Source organism: Oncorhynchus nerka, linkage group LG7, assembly GCF_034236695.1.
Source record: "Oncorhynchus nerka isolate Pitt River linkage group LG7, Oner_Uvic_2.0, whole genome shotgun sequence".
Taxonomy (NCBI): domain Eukaryota; kingdom Metazoa; phylum Chordata; class Actinopteri; order Salmoniformes; family Salmonidae; genus Oncorhynchus; species Oncorhynchus nerka.
In genome coordinates, this window is record NC_088402.1 from 37,794,651 (window position 1) to 37,813,010 (window position 18,360).

The following is an 18,360-nucleotide window of genomic DNA, read 5'->3' on the forward strand; positions in this document are numbered from 1 at the left end:
TGACAACACTAGTTCCTATGGGTCCCATTTCTGTCTGGAGGCTCTGTCAGGCCCATAAGTCAACTGTGTGGGTGTATCGTTGGACCAGCTACTGATTTGCCCTGACGTCTCTCTCGCTCGCTCCTTTTCTACCGCTCTCTTTCTGCTTCTCTCGCTCCCTCTCTCTCGCACACACTATCTTAGGGCATACCTAGGTCAACTCTTGTTTAGGCCAGGGGGGTTGGCATGTTGAAAATCTGAAGAGCCTCTCGATATCTCTAGTCAGGTAGTAGATTGGACTGGTGGTGAGAGAGGTGGATTGTTCACATGAAGCAGGGCTATGCTGTTCATTATCTCACAATTCTTTGGGAAGGGGTAAGAAGTGTCTGTCGAAAACAAGCTGCTTTGCCCTGAAGCACTTCAGGCCTTCGGTCAAGCATGGTCAAAGCAATGCATCTCTCTCTCTTTTCTCTCTCGCTCTCGCTTAAATTCTAATTCAATATGCTTTATATATGACTGACAAGGTCAATGTTGCCAAAAGCGAAGTGATATACATAACAATTTGATGAATAGAAGCTATAATAATACATAAATAAATATATACAGTACCAGTCAAAAGTTTGGACACACCTACTCATTCCAGAGTTTCTCATTATTTGTACTATTATTCTACATTGTAGAATAATAGTGAAGACATCAAAACTATGAAATAACATATGTGGAATCATGTGGTAACCAAAAAAGTGTGAAACATATCAATATATTTTATATTTGAGATTCTTTAAAGTAGGCACCCTTTGCCTTGATGACGGCTTTGCACGCTCTTGGCATTCTCTCAACCAGTTCCAGGTTTATTTTAATGTTCATGAAATAATTAGCCATTTTATATTTGGCTTTGTAATCAGAATCTTCAAGTATTTAATTAAAAAGGTTTGTCGAAGACTTTCAAACCTGGTCCACAGAAATCTTGAAATGATTCTTCACTGTTTTGTTATTTTACTGTTTTGTTATTTTAGACTGTAATCCCACCCATTGTTGAACATGCTTTTTTGGCAAACATCTGACTAGTCCTAGAGTGTTATGAGTAGGCAATTCGGTCACAACACAGATCTGAAATGTTCTTCAACCCTCGACCTGCTTGGCTGACCTCCTGCCCAGTCTGCCCACAGCAAAACATGCTTTGGTCTTATAGCGAGGGAGGAGTGATCGGGTTTTGAGATTTAATCACATTTTTGGTTTTCTGTGGTGATCTGAACCACAATGGGCACACTTAGGACCCAGAACAAGGGCCGGATTCAGCTAAACTAGAAACGTCCTGCCCCAGGCTAATTCCCAATGACAGATCCTTTGTTGATGGGCGAGCTACTTTAGGAGGGAAACAAGAAACCCCCTATTGACAAGGTAACAAGCCATGACAGGAGAAATTATTTCTTTGGAAAAGGGTTTAAATTGACCCAGGAACAGATTTAAGGGGAAAAACAAGGATTTTGGGGTAGTGGAAGTAGGTTTCCTAAAGTCATGACAATAGCTCATTTCTCCTGCTAACGGTTTGCTGTGTCTCCCCTTAACCTCTAAAACTGGGGGAGAGTTGAGTTTGAGGTTAGTTCAACTGTTAGCACAGAACACACGGGCATGGTTTTGATAAATCTCAGCTGAGCTCAAAGGCTCTGGTTTGTGTCTTGGGGCACAGGTTGCCAAGCTCTACTGTTCAGGGAGAACACGCTCAGCTGCCCGTACCCTTCTCAGTACATTTTGTTTTTAAATCATCTCTCTCTGTACTCTACCACTTTGGTTATTCCGGCTGTGGTGTTTTCTGATTGCAGAGGATGTATTTTGGCCTCCACAACTTCCCAGCAGCTTTCAATTTTAGATCGCATACCAACCAATGGGCTCATTTTCAAAGGCCTGACGTATAGACCCCTACTAGTGGCACTTATCTGAAGCTTGGCACCACCCTGAACAATGATGACACTATCAGTGTTCAGAATGCCCTTTTCCAACATTTCCTCTATGTAGGAAGAGACCATGACATATTGGCTGGCTTCAACGCTTAACCACCGTGGGTTGGGGCCAACCCCCTGATATCCGAGTCTGGCTGGGGTGCCCTGCTCAGAGAATGATTTCCCCTCGCGCTCAGTAAGTGTGTTGTGTTGAGCTGCGTTCAAGGGAGAGGAAAAAAAACTCCCCAAGCAGCTGTGCTGAAAGCCTGTGCTAAACACAATCAGGAAGTCGACGGGGGAGGCAGCGTGTTTTTGGCAGGGCGACGGCAAGCGCCACGGCACATTTGATAGACCCTCTGGAAACGTCAAACGTGGGCGGCCCTGCCCCCCTGACACCAGATGGCAGTCAGTTGCATTCCACTTGGCCCGGGCTGCGCATGGAATAGGCCTCTGTCTTTCTGTGTATTGTTAACTAGCGACGGTTTAGCCAGGAAAAGCGGCCCATGCTGTATAAAACAGATCTGGTTCACTTTGGAAAGACAGAGTCGGTTGGATTCCAGCACAAATGTATCTGATCCAAAAGACACACTGACCTGCCCGATTGCCCCAATTCCCCCTCATTCTCTTCAGAACATGAAGACGTTCTGCCTTTTTGGCTGATATGTAGCTGTGCTCCTGGGGGGGCTACTCTCAATATAGGAACTAGTGGTCTGCGGGTCAGCTGTTTGTGCATCTGCACCCGCCCGCAATTGCTAATAACCCATCCGTAACCTCCTGACTGTATGTGATAAAGTGGAAATCTGAGGCCCGTACCCAACCTACAAATATAGAAAATGTGCTATAGGCTATTTAAAAAAAAATGTTTACCTTTATTTTACTAGGCAAGTCAGTTAAGAACAATTTCTTATTTTCAATGACGGCCTAGGAACAGTTGGTTAACTGCCTGTTCAGGGCAGAACGGCAGATTTGTACCTTTTCAGCTCGGGGATTCGAACTTGCAACCTTTTGGTTACTAGTCCAACGCTCTAACCACTAGGCTACCCTGCCGCTATAGTCAAAGACTGCAGAATTCTTTTGGACGGTGTGCATTTTTTGTTGTTGCCTGATTTAGATATGTTTCTGATTATAATTTCTGATGTTTTGGTAAGGATATTTGTTAGTCAACCTGTTTATAATTAAATGCATGTAGCTTCTCTGTTATCATTATATGTTTCCCTAAAGTACTTACAGAATAATGTAATAGATCGATTGAATGCTTCCATCTATAGTAGTTGACATCGGTAAAGTTTTCTATGTCATCTTTCACGGAGCAAACACGTTTAGGGACTGGGGAGAAAATACAATTAAAAAACAGGAAATATTTGCTGTGCAACCAGGTTGACCGGTTGTAAAGGAAAAGAAAGCTGCGAAAACAACCCAAGGCGTTTCTGATAAGATTTCAGTTCGGCTTCGATGCATATTTTATGTGGTTGAAATACTGTCAGCTTTTATGATAAAGACAGCACCTTTGAGCATTGCATTCTCTCAAGATGCAGAAAGAAAGAAATCATATTCCTCCAGTCCTGTTCTTGTCCAAGTTTTACCTACATTTGGTGTATAATTTTACTGCAAGAAATGCTTAATTCTGTAGGAATTCATATTAAAGCTATGTGAGAGGTTATAAACCTACAGTCAGTGCCCAGATTTCAGTTTCCATTGAACCCATCTAAATAGTAGGCTACAGTTCCCATGACGTGTCATAGGCCTATTGTATTTGAAGTCTCATCTTGTGACTGTCAAATTTGTATTGCGCCTCACAATCATCACACATCACACACGATTCGCTGTGTAGGCTATTTGGTGCACGTAGAGTTAAGCCCTACATTTTTAGGTTTATGTGCTAATACCAGATCGCCTAAAATAATGGAAGAAAAATCTTAATGTAGCCTATATAAATTACACAAGAATTATACATTGATGGATTTTTTTAAGGTATTGTTTCTCTTTCTTTAACCCACCCGCCAGCCACCCTTTCTGCCATTCAGCAACACAATATTTAATGACCCTAAACCCGTCCGCCACACAGATACGTCCGCCCCAGGGATTATGGGTTATGAGTCAACCCGCACATCACTAATGACCTAATGCAATCCATGAAGGGCCGAACTGACAGAAAAAAACAAGACATGGAGTCCATTCAGGGGCAGAATTCCCCACTTCTGAGCTCAGTGTTTACCTGGACTATGGTTCCTAAAGGCGTCTGGCTTTTTAGTAGGACGATGGTAAAAGTGACCGCTGCTGGGCTGGTATATAAACATCCTTGGAGGAATCTGACTCCGCTTCAGGGCTACTGAAAACATCTCAACTACTTCTCTGATAGAGTTCAGTGTGTCAAATCGGAGGGCCTGTTCTCCGGACCTCTGGCAGTCTCTATGGGGGTGCCACAGGGTTCAATCCTCGGGCCGACTCTTCTCTGTATACATCAATGGTATTGCTCTTGCTGCTGGTGATTCTCTGGTACACCTCTATGCAGATGACACCATTCTGTATACTTTTGGTCCTTCTTTGGACACTGTGTTAACTAACCTTCAGACGAGCTTCAATGCCATACAACTCTCCTTCCGTGGCCTCCAACTGCTCTTAAACGCAAGTAAAACTTTTCAACCAATCACTGCCCGCACCTGCTCGCCCGTCCAGCATCACTACTCTGGACGGTTCTGACTTAGAATACGTGGACAACTACAAATACCTAGGTGTCCGGTTAGACTGTAAACTCTCCTTCCAGACTCACATTAAGCATCTCCAATCCAAAATTAAATCTAGAATTGGCTTCCTATATCACAACAAAGCATCCTTCACTCATGCTGCCAAACATACCCTCGTAAAACTGACCATTCTACCGATCCTCGACTTCAGTGATGTCATCTATGAAATAGCCTCCAACACGCTACTCAACAAACTGGATGCAGTCTATCACAGCGCCATCCGTTTTGTCACCAAAGCCCCATACACTACCCACCATTGGGACCTGTATGCTCTCGTTGGTTGGCCCTCGCTTCATACTCGTCGCCAAACCCAGGTTACAGGTTATCTACAAGTCTCTGCTAGGTAAAGCCCCGCCTTATCTCAGCTCACTGATCACCATGGCAGCACCCACTTGTAGCACTCACTCCAGCAGTTATAACTCACTGGTCATCCCCAAAGCCAATTCCTCCTTTGGTCGTCTTTCCTTCCAGTTCTCTGCTGCCAATGACTGGAACGAACTGCAAAAATCTCTGAAGCTAGAGACTCATATCTCCCTCACTAGTTTTAAGCACCAGCTGTCAGAGCAGCTCACAGATCACTGCACCTGTACATAGATGGGCTGTTTACAGATGGGCGATCTACCTACCTCATCCCCATACAGCATTTATTTATCTTGCTCCTTTGCACCCCAAAGGAGCATCTTCTGCACATCTACCATTCCAGTGTTTAATTGCTATATTGTAATTACTTCGCCACCATGGCCTATTTATTGCCTTAACTCCCCCCCTTTTTTTTAACCTAATTTGCACTCACTGTATATAGACTTTTTGTTTTCTTTTGTTCTACTGTATTATTGACTATGTTTTGTTTATTCCATGTGTAACTCTGTGTTGTTGTATGTGTCGAATTGCTATGCTTTATCTTGGCCAGGTCGCAGTTGCAAATGAGAACTTGTTCTCAACCAGCCTACCTGGTTAAATAAAGGTGAAATAAAAACAATAAAAAAATGAATGAGTTAGGATAAGGATAAATGTGGAGGTGCCGCTTCTTGGCATGTTCAAGCACTCTCTAATGCTCGCTCTGTTTTCTTTACTTTTGTTCCTCACAGGTAGTCAGTCAGTTGGGAGGAAGAATTCAGCCCATACCTCTTAAATTCAGAACCCTTCAGAATCCTGTTCTGTCCTCTGATTTGGGATTCCTACTGGATGTTCACTCTGTACCGATTGGCTCATCGAATCCCACTGCCGTTGTTGGACGATTCAGAAGCTGAGGTAAGTAATTCTTTGTCCTTGAAGGAATAGAGAATGACAGCGAGAATGCTAATGTGACATAGTGAAGTAAATCCGAGGAGACACTGAAAAAATAGACCTACTAGTGGAGACTTGAGGCTTACTGTACTTTTAGAGTCATCTGTGGGGTTTCTTTGTACAAATGTGCCCTGTGGCAGCCAGATTAATCGGTCCAAGTACGAAGCTGGCCTATTTGTTTGATGCGGTCACCCAATAACTTGTGTTTTGAGAAAAATGCTTGTCTCAACAAGCCTCTTTTCTCCTGTAATTGGGTTGAACTTGTGCTGCATCTCTGAGGTTGCCTCAGGGCGCAACGAGGATCCCATGGGAAAGGCTCTGACCTGTTTTGAGTAAGAGCATTGGAACACATCCAGCAACATTTGTTGTTTAAGCAAGGGACCCTTATCTAGGGCATCGGATTTCGAATCAAATTTTTTTGCACATTTTTGTTTTTCTGCTGTCAGGCCATTTTCCTGATGTGAACCGTGTTAGCCATGTGAAGTGCCTCTCAGGTGCAGAGTGTGGTCGCATCAAGTCAAGCAGCAATTCCCATTTTGCAACCATAAACTGTTCCAAATCTGTTACGGGTCGTTCATTTTCAATAACTTTGACCGCACCCCTTTAGATTTGAACGAAACCTTCCATACGTTTGCCCATAATGGAAGTGGTCAGACAGTTCAGTCTGCATGGTCAGTGCAGCACATGCAACAATGTTGATGACAACGATGCTGTTTTCTCTTTGCTTCTTATTATCAATCCACTTGTGTTCTATAATTGCACTATTAGTTTACATCTGCAAACAGCTGGTTTTTATTTTCTTACCAAGTTGGGCCTAAATCGTGTTAGTAATACTAATCACTAGTTAATTGGCTAGCTAATAAATGTACTAAATCAGAGCAAACATAATTAACTATACAGCTTCATAACACCAGTGATGGTGTAGACCTAGATCAGCATGTCGTTTGTGCAACAGTATCTTCAGAATCAAAGAGGAATACATGAAGCATGAATATGAAAGCTACATGAAGTAGCTAAGAGAGAACATTCGATGTACCCAAAGATTATAGGGTCCCCTATGAAACACTTATCAACACTTTGGTTCCTACGCTGTCACAACTCTTCCCTGGCATTTTAATTCCTTATCATGTCAAACAGCTGTATAGCTAATTAGGTTTGCTCTGATTCAGTACATTTATTAGCTAGCGATTTAGGCCCAACTTGATAAGAAAATAAAAACTAGCTGTGCCCGCTATTCAATTCTAACTATAGAATTAGAATAATCATTCTACATGACTCCAACAGTTCACCCAATTGTTTTGCTGTAAATCGCAAGTCAAATTGCAATTACAATATTTGGTTAAAAATATGGCCTAGATTGTTTGCCAATACCTCGTGCAGACCTATGTGGCAGTGTGGAAATGCTTTTAAATGAGTGCAGAAATGTATGAAAATGCTGAAAAATGACTTTTGGTTGAAGTTGAACATCTAGAATGAAGGAAGACCCATTGAAATCACTGAGAATGTATTTATCACCCTCGGGTCACACACTACTCATTAAGAATATTTTTTATTTGTATTATTAAAAAAACGTCAAATACCGTCCATTTTTGTTTAAATAATGTGATATATCGGAGTTTACGCGCATTTAGAAAGGAATTATTATTATTTTTCTCACTTTTTATTTTAAAAAGTATTTGCAAGGCATTATTAAATAGTTTGACAACCCTGTTAAATGATATCACCCAACCCTACGGTTAAGTTTTAAATAATTTAACAGGGTTGTCAAACTATTTAATAATGTCTTGCAAATACTTTTTAAAATAAAAAGTGAGGGAAAAAATGATCCTTTCTAAATACGCGGATTCCCCAATGTTTTTCATTTTCGCATATGTTGTAGTTTAGAAACTATTTTACATAATCTGATGTGTTTGTGTTGTGCAATCATAGAAATATAATTCATAGAAATAGAAATATAATTCATAGAAATATAATTCATAGAATCGACATATCCATTCAGACCACTGCAATTTAGCTGGTACATCTTTTACATGTTGATTTAACTGAGTTGTTCACTTTCAGTTACTCCACAAAGATGGCTGCTGGTCGACCCACCGTCAAATGTCAATTTAAATGGGAATGTCTATTGTATTATCCAGATTTCTATGATCTTAATAGGAAGATTGACAGTATAATTTTAAACAACTGATGTTCCCATTTGTCAATATTCTCTGGTGTGTGATCCTCAAACCATCTTTGTGCTACCATTTGAAAGAGAGTACATTTATCAGCCAAAACATGACACCCACCCTACCCTGTTTTCAATAGCATGCTCTCTCTTAACCAGGCTGTATCACATCCGGCCGTGATTGGGAGTTCCATAGGGCGGTGCAGGTTTGTCCGGCATAGGCCATCATTGTAAATAAGAATTTGTTCTTAACTGACTTGCCTAGTTAAATAAAAATACAATTAACTGATGGTGGGCACAACATAAAAACCTCAGAAGATGTAAAATCAGGTCTAAACTACAACATATGCAAAAATGCTGAATAGTTTACGAGTTAAGAAAATGTACATTGAAGGTAAAAAAATATATATAATTTTTATTAAAACACATTTTTTTAAAGAAATTATAAAAAGTTTGACAACCCTGTTTGTGTCACGTTCGTCATAGTGAGGAGACCAAGGCACAGCGTGATTTGAATACATTCTTCTTTAATGAAAGAAAGAACACTTAAACAAACTATACAAAACAACAAACGTGACGCTATATAACAAGAGTGCTGAAACAGGCAACTACACATAGACATATTCTTTGGGTATTTTGTGGGTTATTGTCTATCTAAATATGGTCCCCAATCAGAGACAACGATAAACAGCTGCCTCTGATTGAGAACTAATCTAGGCAACCATCGACATAAAAACACCTAGACTGGACAACCCCATAAACATACAAAAACCCTAGACAGGGGAAAAACACATATAGCACCCTCGTCACAACCTGAGCTAACCAAAATAATAAAGAAAACAAAGATAACTAAGGTCAGGGCATGACAGTTTGTAAGCTTTTAAATTACATCAATCTCAACTGTTTATATTTTCCAATGATGAAGACATGGATGTCTCATGGTAGGATAGGGTGTGCGAAATGGCTCAACTTTGAGCATCTCTATCTCCTAAATGTTTTGGCATTCAGGTCCAAAAAGTTACTTTCTGACTACTACGACTATCATCGGTAAATATTTATAAAAGCTTTCATTGAAATCAAAAGGGGTGCGGTTAAAAAGTGATTGAAATCAAATGGAACGTCCCTTACTGCAAACCTTTTAGGTTGAAATCAGATTATTCCTAATGTACGAATTGTAGAATGTAGGCCTAATTGCTGTACACTTTATGATAATGGTTAAATAACACAGGAACCAAAGTGTCAGGGATCCTTTTTAACGGATTCCTGTGAATCTAACTTGCCTAACTAGATGTCTTTTAGACCCATTATTTGTGCCGTTTTGTAGATGTTCTCTTTTCTAGCAGCTCCACAGGTAATGCTCCATTTCCTAATTTCCTCTCACAGATGAAAGGGCTGAAGCATTGTGGCTTTATGCTGTGGAGCCATTATCGTCTGGAACCATTACTGTCAATCGCTGCTGCCTATTTTACAGTTATTAGCACAAAATGTTCCTTTCTCCATGTGCATTACTTTCCTAGTGGGATTTGGATGACTGCACACTTTAGTGAATTTCAGGTTTACCTCAGATACTCTACATCATTTTAGCGACAACTCAGGACAAAACAAAATAGTCTGATATTTTACATTTCAGGTAAAATTATTCATAAAATTGAATACATGAAATTGAATAGATTGCAGGCATTAAGTGCCATATCTATTGGCCTGTAGGTCAATATAGTGCTAGCTTTTGTGCTTCAGATGCATTTTTATAGGGGAAGGCATAACTAAGAACATGCTGCTGATATCACAGCTTAGAGACTGACAGAAGAAGGTGGTGATTGGGGGACCAATGACTGTCTCTATAGACAAATGGATGGACAAAGCCATCGATCACGTGACACCATTCATTCCTGCGTGACGACTCAACGGCGCATTGCAGCCAAATGAAGTCGAGTTTGTGGTACCATGATTGTCTTCAGGTTTTTATTTATTTACACGAAGATTGACCACAAGATCCTGTTATCTGCTAACAATGCCTGCGGTACCGTGGTCGGTCTTGAACTGCCGTGGCTTCTATGAGAGGGGAAGTCATCCTCCCCTGGGGGGGGACAGTTCAAATCCATTGACCTTTGACCTCCTGTCGCTAATTTCGTCTCCCCTTCTGCTCAGCTCCTAGCTCTCGTAACGGACAAACAGGGAGTGGTGGGTTAAGGGGGGTAAGCTTTGTTGATATTTTCAGACTAGTCATATCCATCAAAAATGTGGGGTGAAAAGTTAGCCCTGCCCGCTGTGAGCTAATCTGATTTAGCAGGGTCGAGGGAAGAAGGGGAGACGTGGGAGAGGGGAGGCGCAGAGGGAGAGGCGTCAGCTACATAATTGGGGTGAGTTGATGCACACAGGGAAACGGAGACGAACGCTGCTAAGCCTTTTGAACTCCAGTCAGGGGTAGATAGGCCTAATACGCCTCGGTTAGACAGCCATTTTGACCATTACTGAGTGGCGATAGAAGAAACCATTAACCTCACTACAGAACTGAGATGTGTTGTTGCTTGTGATTCTTCAAATGTCAGTCAACTTATGTCACTCCACAACTCTTTCATTTGGCTTTTTGCGCATGAAGTGCATCCTTGTTATTTATTTTAGACTTTTGAAGGGTGTCCATTGAGTGACTAGTTGATAATATATAGCTCACTCACAAATTAGTATTTGTGGTGGAAATGCAACTGTTGTGTTTAGATGGGTTGGAAGTATAATTCAGGTAATGTTGGGGAGAGCCTGGGGTCCATGGCAACAAGCCTCCTACCATGTCATGTGACCTCTCACCTGTGTGAAAAGGGGCTTTGGGGAATTGTGAACCACAGGGTGGGGAGTCAGAGAGGACATTACACTTATTATAATGTTGCATGGGTTTAACCACAAGTAGTCAAGTTGTTTCCGGTGTGCCTTCTCATACTTCCATATCAATCTACCATTCCTATTTGGTAAAAGTATATGTATTATCAGGGGAAGCCATCAACCGCCCATTGTCTCCATGTTTTCTCCAAACCTTTTGAAAGCACATGGTGGGTAAAGGCCTGATCTAAAAGTCTTTAATGGTGGAAGTCAGGTAGAGGAGGGGGTTAAGCTGACAGGTCTGGCTCCCTGGGTGGGGCTTGACTTGAGGAAGGGGGAGATAGAAGCTTGAGCTGCTCAGTCCAGTTGTCAGGGTGGGTCTACTTCTGTCTGTGGATTAAACCGGATCAGATCAGTGGCCCCCTGTAAAGTGCTCTAAGCCCCACCTCCTTGAGCCCAGAACGGCAGATGGACTGTTGCCATGTGAAGGTATTTCCCCTAATTTAAACAGGCACTGTCAAGTTGTGGTGGCATAGACAATGGGGTGATGGTGTACTTGTCCTGGGTTGGCCCGATTTTAGCCTCACTTGGAGACTGCCCTGTTTGGTGGCATTAAGAAAGTGGGCTAGGGAGGGATACACATGTTCTGAGGTATAGATGAAGGTCAAAGGTATGTGACCAGATCATTGACCAGTTTGAGGGTGTTCCAGAAATTTGGGTTCGGGTAAACCTTACACTTTTGAACACCTTGTTTTTTTGGGGGGCAAGTGAATCCCCTACGATCCCCTACAAACCATTTTTAGGAAGCGTTCTCCATTCCTTAAAGCTAGAGCCCTTGATATTAAACGTCAAGGGATTTTTAAATCTATTGGGGGGGGGGGGGGGATTGGCAAACATTGGCAGTAGAATGGCCTTACTGAAAAGCTCAGTGACTTTCAATGTGGCACCGTCTTAGAATGTTCATCAAGTTTCTGCCCTGCTAGAGCTGCCACAGTCAACTGTAAGTGCTGTTATTGTGAAATGGAAACGTCTAGGAGCTACAATGGCTCAGCCACAAAGTCGTAGGCCACACAAGCTCACAGAACAAAACCGCCGAGTGCTGAAGCATGTAGCGTGTAAAAATCGTCTGTCCTCTGCTGCAACTCTCACTCCCGAGTTTCAAACTGCCTCTGGAAGAAACGTCAGCACGAGAACTGTTCGTCGGGAGCGTCATGAAATGGGTTTCCATGGCCGGGCAGCCGCACACAAGCCTAAGATCACCATGCGGAATGCCTAGCGTTGGCTGGAGTGTTGTAAAGCTCGCCGCCATTGGACTCCGGAGCACTGAAAACACGTTTGGGGAAGGCCCTTTCCTGTTTCAGCATGAAAATGCTCACGTGCACAAAGCGAGTTCAATTAAGAAATGGTTTGTCGAGATCGGTGTGCAGGAACTTGACTGGGCTGCACAGAGCCCTGACCTAAACCCCATCAAACACCTTTAAGATGAATTGGAATGCCGACAGCGAGCCAGGCCTCATCAACCAACATCAGTGCCCGACCTCACTAAATATTTTGTGGCTGAATGGAAGCGAGTCACCGCAGTAATGTTCCAACATCTAGTGGAAGCCTTCCCAGAAGAGTGGAGGCTGTTATCGCAGCAAACGCGGACCAACTCCATATTAATGCCCATGTTATTTTAATGAGATGTTCAACGAGCAGGTGTCCACATACTTTTGGTTATGTAGTGTATTTCTAAAAGACTCCAAAAATACAGTCTTTTCTGGCTTTTACACCTTCAAGTACGCTTCCCATTTAATCCTGTGTCACGTACCTGTGCGTCCTTTAGCGATTCAGTAGTTTATGGTTGGTAGTTCTTAATGTGCCATGGCATAGTATAGTCTATGGCTCTTAGCTTCGTACAGTACACATCACCGTTTTATGCCAGATACTGTAACAAGCACCAGATAGTGCCAGCTAGAACTTTTCCCTCTCCAAACGTAGCCTAGCCCTTCTTGATCCTGTGAACCTTAGAGGATATGTTTTTTTTTTTACTTTGGAGTTTTGGGATGACATTTTGACAGTGCAGAAAAGCAGCGCAGATATCAAACTGCACATGTTGCATTCATTTAAAAAAAACGTTTTAAAAAACTCAGTCGTTCAACCTGTAAGCTTTTACCCAATTATTTTGGATTGTGCTATGAGCTTGAACCAATATCCATCTCATCAGACTCCTCAGGCGTCTCAAGTTTCCCTAGTTTGCCAAGGCAATGCACCATGACCTCTAACCTATAGTCCTTGCAGCCTCACCATCCTTATTCTCCCTGCAGGGTTTTTCCAGACATTTGGCATTAGTTCTGGTTAGTGTTCTCCTCCAATCAAGTAGAGCATGACTGATACAAGATGATGCGCTGATTGACGTCACCAGCGTAACTTATTGTGCAACCCTTTTTTTTATGTATCCCTTTTTGAGCTACAATATCCTCCGGGAATCTCTGCACTGACACCTGATACAGTGCCATCTCTGCCAAGATGTGCCAAGAGTCACTCTCATGGTTAAAACGTACCAGCAGTGCACTGGCTAAGGCAACGCCTATCCAATATTTACACTCAGCAATTAACATGATTGGATAAGCATGTTTGGATCATGGCACAACATGGTTGACCTCCGAACCTTGACTCGTGAATATACATTTTTCACTCTTGAACATTGCCCAATGCCCACACAAGAAATATCATGGGTCTGCCGAGTGGCTGAATTTGATAAAGCTTTTCAATTTAGCATATGCAAATTACACAACATTAAGCAGTTGACAAAGACACATTTTGACTTCCAAGATTTCCAAGAAAATTGGGTTCAAGGACAGCCCTACTCTATTACCTGATCTCAGACCTATTGTCCATCTTCCCTAGCTATTCATTTAAGTTATTTTAATGAAATACAGCTATTCTGTTTCCTGAGCACAAGAGATTGCGTGTTCATTAAAGAAAACCCTGATTAGAATGAAAGAGTGATTACGGTGTGGCAGCCATTACTCCCCACGTAAAGGCTACCGCCTGCTCATTTGTCTAATGGAAGACGACTTAGAGCTCCCTCAAAAGCCATTCATTAGCTTAAGTGGACCCTCAGGGTTCCGGCCTCTTTTCCTCTCCACCCCTTCCTCCAGGAACGTAAGTGACCACATTGCTCGTTGTCTGGTTGTGCTCCTTTGGCTATAATGTTGTCAATGACAGGAATAGTTAGGAAGGTGTAGATTGGAGTTGTGTTTTGGCTCCTTAGACTGTAGGTGCACACAGGCGTGTATAGAGAGAGACACACTTATAAGGGATTTGACTTATTGTGTTGTCCTTAACACAAGACAATTGACATTTACAATGACTGAGCTCATTAAAAGGAGTTTCAAAGGACTTTCTCTCAGTACGTCCCATGTGATGATAGCAGCAAGCAAATGTGAGATACTGTGCCATATCTTTTGGGTTAATTCATAACGAAACATCCCTTATCTGTCTGTGTCCTAAGGGCCAACACTTTATGGGGTTCATTCCTCAAAGTGTCTCCATGAACAAAGCTTCAACAGATGAGGGTTGGAATGCAATTAGCGAAATAATGACCTTACAAATAGAGATGGCAAGCTTTCCTGGGGATATTCCTCAAGCTAATTGACATTCAAGGCAGAAATGAGGGTCTCCTTACTTTCCCTTTCTTCTGCATGCACACACAATCCCATTGGCTACCATTGTTTTTGCTGTCACATATAATATTCCCATGTCTCAAGGACATAATGCCCCTCAAAAGAAGTGTATTGCCTGTGTGTATCTTTCATTTACAATCCACTCATGTACGCACAGGCATGCGCAGGTCGGACACACACACACACACACACACACACACACACACACACACACAGAGCCAATTGCTTTGCAACAAGGACCTGTTGGTTCTGCTGCAGTCCCGGTCTGACTGTACAGTTTTAGCCACCCTGTTTGCAGTGTTAAACTGTGGAGCATCGTTTGTAAACACACACAGTCACCTATTCTACAGCATTGGGGAACCTGTGCTGTTCACTCGCTATGCATGTGACTGGGACACATACATCTTCCCTTATAGTGGGGCCAGCTCCCCTTCCCCTGTGCCTGTCTGTGTGTTTCTCTATGTGTGTGTCTCTGTGCATGTGAGTGTGTCTCTGTGCGTGTGAGTGTGTCTCTGTGCGTGTGAGTGTGTCTCTGTGCGTGTGAGTGTGTCTCTGTGCGTGTGAGTGTGTCTCTGTGCGTGTGAGTGTGTCTCTGTGCGTGTGAGTGTGTCTCTGTGCGTGTGAGTGTGTCTCTGTGCTTGTGAGTGTGTCTCTGTGCGTGTGAGTGTGTCTCTGTGTGCGTGTGAGTGTGTCTCTGTGTGCGTGTGAGTGTGTCTCTGTGCGCGTGTGAGTGTGTCTCTGTGCTTGTGAGTGTGTCTCTGTGTGCGTGTGAGTGTGTCTCTGTGCGCGTGTGAGTGTGTCTCTGTGCGTGTGTGAGTGTGTCTCTGTGTGTGTGTGAGTGTGTCTCTGTGCGTGTGTGTGTGTGTGTGTGTGTGTGTGTGTGTGTGTGTGTGTGTGTCACTATATGTCTGTATGGTTCTGCTTTGGAGTGAATGTCTGCACCTTTGCGAGTGGAGCTGAAAGGACAGACCGGCGGCAAAGCCAGGGAGGAGGGACAGGTAGAGAGGAAGGGGGTGGTGTGGTGTTTTACTGGGTTGAGCAGAACTCAGCAAGAACCCGTTTGTCCTCGTCAACTCCAAATATTGTCCCTGTACCCCCACTCTCCCCCACCTCCCATTTTCACCTGTTCACTGCCTCTTTTCAGAGAGTACCTCTTCCCTGCTCCTTCTCCTGCTCCCCCATCTCATTCTTCTCCATTTTGTCATCCCCCTGTCTCACCGGAGGGGCCTCTTTAGCTCTCCTTTCTTCCCTCCTTTCGCACGTGATGTCTGTTCTCCTAAAAAGAATGCCTCTTCCTTGGCCTTTTCGCTTCTCTTCAGCTTTGGGTGCATTCTTGATATTTGCTCTCTCTCTCGCTTGCTCTCACTTCCTCGCTCTTTCCATCCTTAATGGTCTTTCTCCTCTTTCTGCTTACCCTTTCTCCTTGTCCTACCTCTTTATTCTCTCCCTCTCTCTTCTCCTCTTTCCCCCGCACTACATGTGGCCCGACCTGTCTGACAGCCCCTCCCATGATGACTGGTGTGACAGTAGATGACAGGTGCGATAGTGACGGTCTTGTTGTTACGACTTCTTATCTCGTTATTACGGCCACACCTGTCAATGTTTTTTAGGTTATGTTAATTCTGTCTTATCGTCTACAGGTAGGACGACATCTCGTCTTACCCCGAACCAAGTCCTCACAAAAACTCACATGTGAATGCACACATTTACTGTACTGTACATACTTGGAGTGGATATTAGCTTCACGTAACACATGAGCCTACACAAACATCACATGCATCACATCAGACATCTCAACAAGGATGTGCACAAGGATGTCAGAGTGAACCAGCGCGGTACGCTGTCTGTAATACGATCTTGATAAGTCGATACAACCCAGGAATCCTGAGGCAGGCGTCACACTGGGGTTACATAGCTGGATTCCGGACACTGTGTGCTGGTCTGCGCTATTGTAGAGATTAAAGAATGAGAGAAGAAGAGAAAAACTAGGATACCTCTTCAAAAAGCCTCTCTGAGCAAGTGTGTTGATCTCGGACCAGCTCCCTCCTGTCAAAAAGATCTTATTCATCATTTGGATCTGAAAGGTATAACTGATCCCTCCTACTCCGAGAATCTTTGTCAGGTATTGACAAATATCAATACTTTTAAAGAAAAGACATTCCAATTGGACAACATCCATGTTCCACACCTTCTAATTTGGAAGCTATTGAAGTTGTGGATTTGGCTGCAGTGTGTGAGAACAGTGTTTAGTTCACATGTCACCCCTGCAAAAGTGTGCCAACATTGTGCTGAGAACTGGTGATATGCCATATTGCTTCATCCGTGATGCAAAGACAATGGCCTTTATATCACCCAGCCATAGAAGGTACTGTAGTCTTTGGCAATCAAAGTAAGACCTGTCTGTCACACTGATAATATCACCATCTATGTTTCTGTTTTCTGTTGTTGAAAGTCTACCGACTGTTCTCTGACAGATGTCTATGTGGTGAACTGCTGAGGGGGTGCTTGGTGATTGGTGGCGGGAGGAGGGTCCGGGTGTATGAAAGCATTACACACGTTACCGCTAAGAAAACAGGTGCGGCACAGATGCATCGTTGTTGTTGCTCACATTTTTGGTTTGTTCTGTGGTTGGAGGGTAGGGGAGGCGACGACGTAGAGCAAAATGACATATCATGAGAAATGGACTGAATTGTAACGATACAGTTAACGTTTTTAATATTAATGTGCACCATTGTTATTGTTTGATTTTACACTTAAAACTACTTCTACTACTTTGAATGTTGTAGCTATCCATTGTCCCATTAACAATCACCCATATTTGCCAACTTATTTCATTTCAAACTTCAGATTTCTCTAGTAAGACCCTAAAGGTTATTTATCATAATGAACGATATCAGTAAAAGGTCCACGATAAGTGGTTGGTTTGGTCGATGTCGATCATTTCCGGTTTATCAGCTCATCTCTACGAGGAAGTGCAGTTGTTTGAGGGATGACTGAGCAGTGAGGACCGGTGAAAGTGTGTGGTCTGTGTGTGCATGGGAAGGATATGAGTGTGTGTGGTGTGGTTACGGTAGTTTGTTCGGCCACGAGTACACGCTCGCACGAATGCACACATGCATGCACATACACAGTGCCCAACAAAAACTAGGCTATAGCCCAATCACCTCCAGGGGAAGAAATAAATAATCAAATGTTAATTACTGGAATGAGTCTGAGAACCAATCATAACGACCCCTAGCCGTTGGGTCAGCTACCTCCTCCCGCCCTCCTCCTCCCACCCACATCACATCCCTCCTCCAACGGTCTCTCCGTGTGAAACCGGCACAAACGCTAACCAAATATGGCCATCCATCCTAGCCTGCCTCTGCAGCTGTGTCCCTGAGCTGTGACTAAAATCTTCCGAAGTCTCTATGCTACGATGAGACTGCGAAGAGGCACCTTTAGCCTTCCCTCACAGGGGCTGCTTCATGAACACTTAAAAAGCACTTAAGAACTTAAGAAACAAAGCTTCAAAATAAAAACTCCCAACAGAGATAGCTGGCAAAAGTTGCTGTGCTTTGAACACAACAGAGAGCCATCAAAAGCTTTCTGCTGAGGCTCCCTACCAAGCACCCTAAATGTATTCTTCAGCAGAATCAGTACCCTCTCTTCTTCCTTATATAGGGGATCATTGCGAAAACTGTTGATTTGCTGCAGGCTTCCAGGGACAGCTTTTCAAACAGATAAGGGCCGTCCAGATACCCAGCAACCCCCTCTCTTGTGTT

The 18,360-nt window shown here is 43.1% G+C and overlaps 1 protein-coding gene across 3 annotated transcripts in view; it reads left to right on the top strand.

Annotated features, from left to right (window-relative positions):
- The window catches only part of LOC115131575 (semaphorin-6D-like), a 137,652-nt gene that overhangs the window by 21,240 nt on the left and 98,052 nt on the right, over positions 1-18,360 (top strand). For all 3 annotated transcript variants that reach the window (XM_029663384.2, XM_029663386.2, XM_029663385.2), the window contains one exon: positions 5,752-5,914. The gene's annotated coding sequence lies outside the window, so the exon portion shown is untranslated. The remainder of the gene's footprint in view (positions 1-5,751; positions 5,915-18,360) is intronic.